This window comes from Herpailurus yagouaroundi, unplaced genomic scaffold (assembly GCF_014898765.1).
Source record: "Herpailurus yagouaroundi ecotype Mexico unplaced genomic scaffold, PumYag 166, whole genome shotgun sequence".
Lineage (NCBI taxonomy): Eukaryota > Metazoa > Chordata > Mammalia > Carnivora > Felidae > Herpailurus > Herpailurus yagouaroundi.
The window spans coordinates 13,394,098-13,403,577 of NW_024412407.1; positions in this window are offsets into that span (position 1 = coordinate 13,394,098).

Sequence of the window (9,480 nt, forward strand, 5' to 3'; positions counted from 1 at the left end):
AACTCCATCATTTCAAGTGTTCGTGATAATTTCTAAGCAATTTAAGTGTTATTGACAGGTGATTCAGTAATCAAAATGCAAATATATGGATTAGAATTTCATCTCCTTTCATTGCCAAGTTTCTGCTCAGAATAATAACATAAGTATGACAGCCGAAAATCATACCAGGAAATTTAAAAAGCTGATTATGTTATCTACATATGGAAAAATCAATCTCAAAGTAATCACTAAATCAATCACTACATAGCAATTGATATTTATCTATAGGGCATTGTGCTGAATAATCTATGGAGGTTTTAAAGATGCACAAGATATGGGGCACCTGGGGGGCTCAGTGAGTTAAGCATCTGACTTCGGCTCTGCTCATGATCTCACAGTTCATGGGTTTGAGCCCCGTGTCCGGCTCTGTGCTGACAGCTCAGAGCCTGGAGCCTGCTTCAGATTCTGTGTCTCCATCTTTCTGGCCCTCCCCTGCTCGCTTTCTGTCTCTCTCTCAAAAATAAACAAACATTAAAAAAAAAATTTTAAAGATGCACAAGATATAATTCTTTTCCCTTAAATGTTTTGTAATCTCATTTGGATATATATATATAATTTTCTTTTTTCATATATATATATGAAAAAAGAAAATAACGATAAAGGTTTAGACTAAAATTTAAGAATACAAACAAAGGAGTAAATTAAAATGTATTAACGCCTCTACTATGTAGTGGGTACTGATAGGTGCTTTATATATGTCACCTCATTAATTCTCATGACATAACTCATGAGGCAGAACCTAAAAGGAAGAGAAGCTTCTCTAGTGAACTTAAAAAATCATCTAGAAAGAACTTTTTAAAGAGCCATTTTATTTGTCCCTAGTAGATACCTATTTCCCTTGAGAAGCTAACAATAGGACCTTTTATGATCTGCTAAATTATGGCTCACTCCTCTATAAGAGGGTCACTGAATAGACTTTCCAAGAGGTTATTTGGGGTTGGGGAACGATCCTTTTGTGACTTAACGTTATTGGAACCTCTTTGAAGGATTCCTGTTCCTGTTTGAGGTTGTGGGCAGGAAAGGATACCAGGACCCTCAAAGAGATCACCATGAGGTGAGGGAGAGCATGGCCATGACCCAAGCTTAGAACCATGGTTTAGTTATTCCTGAGGAAAGGCTGAGGCTGGCAAACTTTCTCCTTTCCTGGACATGGTATGACAGTGGACATTACAGGAACAATGCCTGAGCTTCTTCTAGCTGACAGATGGAATTACGAAGCCCAAGAGAGTGCAGAAATTTGTTTCGGGCAGGACATCCCAGTAGCGGTGCAAAATCATCAGCTGGACTGAGCCGGGGAACCAGTTTTCCATAGCATCTCTGTGTGTAGGGACAGAAAGCAGCAGATGGACTTTGTTCTTTCTGCTTGGGATTTAGAAGCAGGGCAGCCCATATTTGATGGAATAGTCCTCTGGGAATCTTGGGCAATGGAAGTGGGTGTGGAAAGGACCTCAAGATGCAGACATTGGGCTTCCTGCTAATACAGGCATGCCAACTTAGAGTTATATAAAAAAATAAATAAAAGAGACATGACTACATTTGATGTCCACTTTTTTGTTTGTTTGTTTTATTATGGTGATATAAAGGTTCAGAGAAGATATATACTTTGAGGTATCATAGCTATTATTGCAAAGCTAGGATTGAAATGAATTCTGTTTGACACTAATATTTTGTCCTCTACAAAACAAATGTCATAAGAAATTATGGATTTTCCAGATATAACTATATATCTAGTAAGACCCAGTAAATAATTATTCACTAATAATTAGTAAAATGTTTTCTTAAACTCCAGATAAATGGCACTGTGCAACTCAGAAAGAAAATAAAGCTTATGTTTTCATTATGAAAAGTTACAGTCATTTTATTTTATTCTTCATCGAATCTCAGACACTAAATCCCCTGTGTCGTCTTGGATTTCCTTTTATTGAATAAGGAGTTCTTGTTCTGATGAAATGGAATAGAAAGTCATGAGATTTTCCTACATTAGTCATGCTTGAAAAATAAAGCAATAGCTTTTAATATGTATTCTATAATTCATTCTAATATAATTGATGAGGAACTCAAGTTATTAAACATCCAAAATAATTCAGATGTGTTAACAGAAATAACAATAAGGAGAGTCTGCCAAGATGTACTACAATAAATAGGCTTTAATGACACTGAGAGGTACACTAGGGCTCTACAACTTTTCCCAGTGTTCAAAAAATGCCAAACAGAATAGTGAGCACAAATTTGGTGCTAAACAAATTACTTTTCATTGATGATAGCCACTAAGTCCTACATGAACTGTAGCATTTAGGGAGAGTCCACAGAATTGTTGAAAAATCATATAGCATAAAAGTTATAGGGGCGCCTGGGTGGCTCAGTTGGTTAAGCATCTGGCTTCGGCTCAGGTCATGATTTCACGGTCCGTGGGTTCGAGCCCCGCGTCGGGCTCTGTGCTGACGGCTCAGAGCCTGGAGCCTACTTTGGATTCTGTGTCTCCCTTTCTCTCTGCCCCTCCCCTGCTCATATTCTGTCTCTCTCTGTCTCAAAAATAAATAAAAACATTAAAAAAAATTAAAAGTTATAAAGATGTAAAGGATTTTAAATAACAAATGAGAGAAGTCACCTTACAAGTAATAATAATGGTATGGCTATACTCATAACTTATAATTGATAAAAAATTGATATAAATAGATACTACGACAGAAGGATAGATTTTTTTTTTTAATATCCCTAGTGCCTAGAGTAGAATCTGGGTTATAGGGAGCATCACAGTGAGCTGATAATGGATATCTGTTGAATTAATGGGTAGTTAAAAATATCACACATTTATTTATGCTCATATTTGTTAGATATTGGAAATGTTACACAGTATTTAAAAGTTGAGTGAAGAGGGGTGCCTGGGTGGCCCAATCGGTTAAGCAGCCAACTTCGACTCAGGTCATGATCTCAATTTGTGAGTTCAAACCCCACGTCAGGATCTGTGCTGACAGCTCAGAGCCTGGAGCCTGCTTTGGATTCTAGGTCTCCTTCTATCTCTCTTCCCCTCCCCTGCTTGCACTCTGTCTTTCTCTCTCAAAAATAAATAAACATTAAAAAAAATGAAAATAAATAAGAGCTGAGTGAAGAAATGCAAAGAAGGCCTTCACAATAACATATAATTGGAAGACAAAAGTAGGTAGAATGAGGTAGAAGCTGTTCCCAGAGAAAGGGAATCTTCCAAATAGATCCCATATCCCAAAAGTTCTGGCTTCCATTTTAGCTATTTAGAAGTCAACCATTAACCTAACTGCCCTTCCTTTAGCAGTTGTTTTTCTAACTCCTGCCAATTCTTCTTTATTGTTGGGATTTTGTGGTTTAATTTTTATGTGTTCAGATGTAATTTTCTTGTAATTTATGCTCTTTCAGTTTCCTTGGACTTTCAGGATATGACAATTAAGTATTTTTCAACAATTCTAGAAAATTCTCTGCAATTGCTTCTTCAAATATTTCCTTTTCTTTGTTTCTATTTTCTCCATTGAGAATACCAATTACATACATTATATCTTTATTCTGCTCATCATCCATTCCATGGTCTATTTTCTCTCTGGTAAATTCTACCTTTTTGTTTTCTCCCTATAATGTTTCTCTCTTTGATAGCCATTTCTTTGGATCACTAATTCTCTCTTTAGCTGGGTCAGTCCTACTAAACTGTTCTTTAAGTTTATAGTTTTGGTTATAACATGTTTCTATTAGATTCTTTTCCAAAACTACTTCTCATTTTACACTCTCTAGTGTCTTGCTCATATTTTCAAACATTTCTTTTTTTTTAATTTTTTTTAATGTTTATTTATTTTTGAGACAGAGAGAGACAGAGCCTGAACGGGGGAGGATAAGAGAGAGAGGAAGACACAGAATCGGAAGCAGGCTCCAGGCTCTGAGCTGTCAGCACAGAGCCTGATGCGGGGCTCGAACTCACGGACCGTGAGATCATGACCTGAGCCAAAGTCGGACGCTTAACAGACTGAGCCACCCAGGCGCCCCACAAACATTTCTTTAAATATACTTTTGATAGTTGGAATAATATCCCCCTTCCCCACCCCACCCCACCCCCCACCGGATGCCTGTGATCTAGTCCTCGGAATCTGTGAGTATATTATTTTACATGGCAAATGGGACTTTGAAGATGTAATCAGTGTAAGCTTACTTGAGATGGTAAGATTATCCTAAAAGTCTGGATTGTCCCAGTCTAATCACATGAGTTCTTAAAAGCAGAAGAGGAAGGCAGAAAAATTGGTCAGAGAGATGAAAAGTGCAAAGGACTCAGCCCACTGTTGTTGGCTTTTGAAAGGTAAGGATGGGTCCATGAGCCAAGAAATGCAGCAGCCCCTAGAAGCCAAGAACAAACTTCAGCTTATAATCATCAATAAAATGGGACCCAGTCCTTACAATCATAAGGATTTGAACTCAGTCAGGAATTTGAATGAGCAGGAAACTGATACTCCCATAGAGCCTCCAGAAAGGAATATATTTCTGCCACTCTTAAGTTTGAATCCATTGAGAACTATAGTGGACTTCTAATCTAGAAAACTGTAAAATAATAAATTTGTGTTGTTTTAAACCATTAAGTTTGTAGTCATTTGTTAGCAGCAGTAGAAAAATAATATGGATTTCAGTATCAGGAGTGAGGTGTTACTGTAACAAATATCTAAAACTGTGGCACTGATTTTTGATATCAGGGAGCAGGCACAGGTTAGAAGAATTCTGAGAAGCATCGCAGGCGGGGGGAGGAAGCTGACATTTATTTGAATAGACTGTTAGCAGAAAGAAGGGCTTTAAAGACTGTCCACGAGGGCTCAGATGGAAGTGCAAGCATTACAGAGAAATTCTATATTCTCTCAGAAGAAAACATAAATGGTCATGAACAGACTAAACAGAAATGTAGATTTTAAGCATGCTGCTGGTTGAAGTCTCAGAAGGAAATGAAAACATGTTATTGGAAACCAGACGAAAGGAATTTTTTCCATAGTGGTACAAACTGTGTCATGCAGTTATGTGGAAAGCAGAACTTGTAAGCAATAAATTTGAATATTTAGCTGAAAAGATTTGCAAGCAAAATGTTGAAGGTGCAGGCTGATTTTTTTTTTCACTTTAGAGTAAAATGCGAGGGGAGAGAGATAAATAGAAGGAGAAGCTGTTAAACAAAAAGGAACCAGGGCTTGAGGATTTTGGAAATTCTTAACCTATCTGTATCCCAAATATGCAAAGATGCTAAAATTAAAAGATTATTTTAATGCAATTTTTATTTAAAACTAAGTGATTAGTTTTCTAATATTATTCAGAAAAACCAAGAGAGCAAAGTATTCTGTAGCAAAAAAAGACTCTTTAAAGAGATTAAGGAAGTGATCATAAACACCCTCAGCCATCTCAGCCAAAGCCAAAAATAGTGAAGAGATTTTCTTGTTAAGATCTGTTGGTGAGGCTCTTGTCTAATGGGGTGAATCCTCCATAGAATCCTTCCATCCACGGAACACCCACAGAGTTCTAGAGAATTTTATACAACCAAAGATACTGCCAACTTGAACTGAAAGTGGTCAGAGTGATAGGATGTGAGAAGATCTCAACCTGCTATTGCTGGCTTTGGGAAAAAAAAAAAAAAAAAAAGCAGGGGAGGTGGGACCAATGCAAGGCATGAGATAACAACTGGAAGCTAGGAGAAATCCTCAATTTAGAGCCAGCAACAAAACAAGGAGCTCAGTCCTACAACCACAAGGAACTGAATTCTGACAGGAAGCCAAGCGAACAGGAAAACAATTCAATTATCCTCTGGAGCTTCTACAATGAAATGCATCCTGGCTATACTTTGTATCTGGTGACACTCGTTTTAGACTTCTGATCTATAGAAATGTAACGTGATAAATCTGTGTGTTTTATGACACTTAGTGTGTGGTGATTTGGTATGGAAACAATAGAAAATTCATACAGTATTAAACATATTTTTCTTCCAAATCTGGTCATTGTAGCATAATATACCTTTAAAAACTGTATCTTCTGTCATGGCTTTTTCCAGCCTTCTTTTAAATCCATTTTATTCTTTATGTTTTGTAGTTTTGACTTGTTAACTAATTTCTCTAGAAATTTATCTCGAAAACGTTGAATTTAGATTCATGTGGCAAATTATTTCTTTTGCTTCCTCCCACCAATTGTGAATCCAGAAACATTCTAAATTATTGGATGAAATATGTTGGATCACACAGGTGAATCTGCCACCAAATCCCAGTGAACGCTGACCGAAAGTTCTGAATTCTAAGGGCAAATCTGTGTCACTTCACTCAGTGTCAAAGTCTAGATAGGCAATTTTTGGATGCACCTTCTCAGTGGTGGGTTTCTTGTGCATCCTTACTCTTACTGTTGTCCTTAAGGATCCCGGTTTCCTGAGAAACCATCTATCACACTCCAACTTGGACTAGCCCTAGACTTCACCTTGTCTCCCCAGCTTTGGCCTTGCTTTCCTCTGAGGGTTGCTGCTTTTGCTTTGTTTTTATCCTCTTTAGAGTCTTTACTTTCCTACCATCTCAGAAAAGCATTTTAAATTTTTTTTTTCAACGTTTATTTATTTTTGGGACAGAGAGAGACAGAGCATGAACGGGGGACGGGCAGAGAGAGAGGGAGACACAGAATCGGAAGCAGGCTCCAGGCTCTGAGCCATCAGCCCAGAGCCTGACGCGGGGCTCGAACTCACGGACCGCGAGATCGTGACCTGGCTGAAGTCGGACGCTTAACCGACTGCGCCACCCAGGCGCCCCAGAAAAGCATTTTAAAAGAAGGGTTTCGTAGTTATATTTTTACAGTTTTTCATTTCACAACTGCCAGAAAAGGAACTGTCTCCCTATTTTTTAAAACCTATCCAACTTTATTTTTATAAACTGAAATAATACATCCCATTGCTTATATAACAAAGGTTTTATTACTTAAGTAAAACTGTTAACAAAGTGATAGCTTTCCCAGTCAGCTTCTTAATGCACTTAACAAGTAACATTCTTGATAGTACTGCTGTCAAGGAAAATCAGTAGCAAATCGCAGGCAATATGTTTCACATGTTAAATCCCTACTTGCTAAAAATAGATGGTCCATTATATGAAGACTCTCCTCCAGACTGCAGTCAAAACAAAAAAAAATCACAGTCTTTGAGAATCAAATTCTAAGAAATTCAAAGCCTACTGTTAGTTTTTGCACTAACATTAGAGTTTTCTAAAACATGATTAAGCTTAAATCCAAATTTCAGAAGTATATCTTCTTTCAGGCTTATGAAGCTCCACATTCCCTTGCTGATATTTATGAGCAGTCCTGATCCACTGAATCAGAAGTAATCCTATCCCTTTGCTTCTACGGCAAGGAATTACACTATACTATAATAACTTGTTTACATATTTGGTTTTTTTTAAACTAGACTCTGAGCATCTTGAAAAGAGGAACTGTATCTATTGAAAATGTGGTAGACCCAGAATTTAACACTAAATTTAGGTCCTGAATTAATATTTGATGAATTTAACCTATGAGTGAAAATGGTTAGTAAAATGTAAGAAGTTTATAATTCTGTAGTACATATCATTTCAACTTGTCCTTTTTTCACTAATCCTAGGAAAAAACGGTTATGGTATTATAAAAAATATTATAGTATTGTAAGCCAGCCTTAATCAGACTTCACTCCAAATGAATTAACTTGTAGCCTAAGTTGAGCTTGTTCTCTTTCTTTCTCTTCCTGTTTATCGTCTAATTCACATATTTCATTACACAATGGATGTTTTCATTCTGAAATAAAAGTGATTTTAAATTGTATTTTACCTGAAGCATAATTAACAAGATAATACTCAATGAAAGGCAATCAATATTGTCAGCATTTAAAATAAATGTTTCCCAGAGTTGAGTTTTAAGTAATTTGCATTTACCTAGTTAAAAAAATCAACATTATATTGCCAAAGAAATCCCAAACAAACAAAAAGTTTACAAGTTTAGAATTAGGCATAGAAGGTCGGACTATTATCAGGTTGCATTATCTCACATGCATTTTTCAGCATTACATAGTTATGTTTTATTTTTAAAATGTTCAACTGAAAATGGTGTTTAGAATATCAGCCCCCAAAAGGCATCCAAATTGGTAAGGGAGAAGTAAAACTTTCAGTATTTGCAGATGACATAATACTACATATAGAAAACCTGAAGATTCCACCAAAAAAAAAAAAATTCTAGAACTGACAAATGAATTCAGTAAAGTTACAGGACACAAAATCAATGTACAGAAATCGTTTACACTCCTATACACTAATAATGAAACAATAGAAAGAGAAATCAAGAAAACAATAGCATTTACAATTACACCAAAAAGAATAAAATACTGAGGAATAGACTTAACCAAAGAGGTGACAGACTTGTACTCTGAAAACTATAAAACACTGATGAAAGAAACAGAAGACAACACAAAGAAATGGAAAGACATTCCATGCACATGGAGGAAGAGCAAATGTTGTTAAAATGTTTATGCCACCCAAAGCAACCTACAAATATAATGCAATCCCTATACAAACAGCTTTTTTTACAGGACTTGAAGAATCATAAAATTTGAATGGAACCACAAAAGACCCTGAATAGTCAAAGTCAAGAAAAAGAAAAACAAAACTGGAGTCATCACAATTCCAGAATTCAAATTATATTACAAATCTGTAGCAAACAAAACAGCATGGTACTGGCACAAAAATAGACACATATATCCATGGAACAGAAAAGAAAACCCAGAAATAAATCCACAGTTATATGGTCAATTAACCTTTGATAAAGGAGGAAAAAATACATAATGGGAGAAAGCCTCTTCAACAAATGGTATTGGAAAATCTGGACATCTACATACATGCAAAAGAATGAAATTGGACCACTTTACTTTCTTACACCATACACAAAAACAAGTTCAAAATGGATTAAAGACCTAAATGTGAGACCTGAGCCCATAAAAAATCCTAGAAAAGGGCACAGGTGGTAATTTTTCTGACATCAGCCATAGCAACTTCTTTCTAGAGGTCTCCTGAGGCAAGGGAAATAAAGGCAAAAATCAACTATTGGAACTACATCAAAATAAAAAGCGTCTGCACAACAAAGGAAACAATGAACAAAACTAAAAGGTAACTTATGGAATGAGAGAAGATATTTGCAAATGACATATCTGACAGAGGGTTAGTATCCAAAATATATAAAGAACTTACACAACCCAATACCCAAAAACCAAATAATCCAAATAAAAATGGGCAGGAGACACAAACGGATATTTCTCCAAAGAAGACATACAGATGGCCAACAGACACATGAAAAGATGCTCAATATCATTCATCATCAGGGAAATACAAATCAAAACTACAATGAGATATTACCTAACACCTCTCAGAATGGCTCAAATTAAAAACACAAGAAATAACAAGTGTTTGCAAAGAT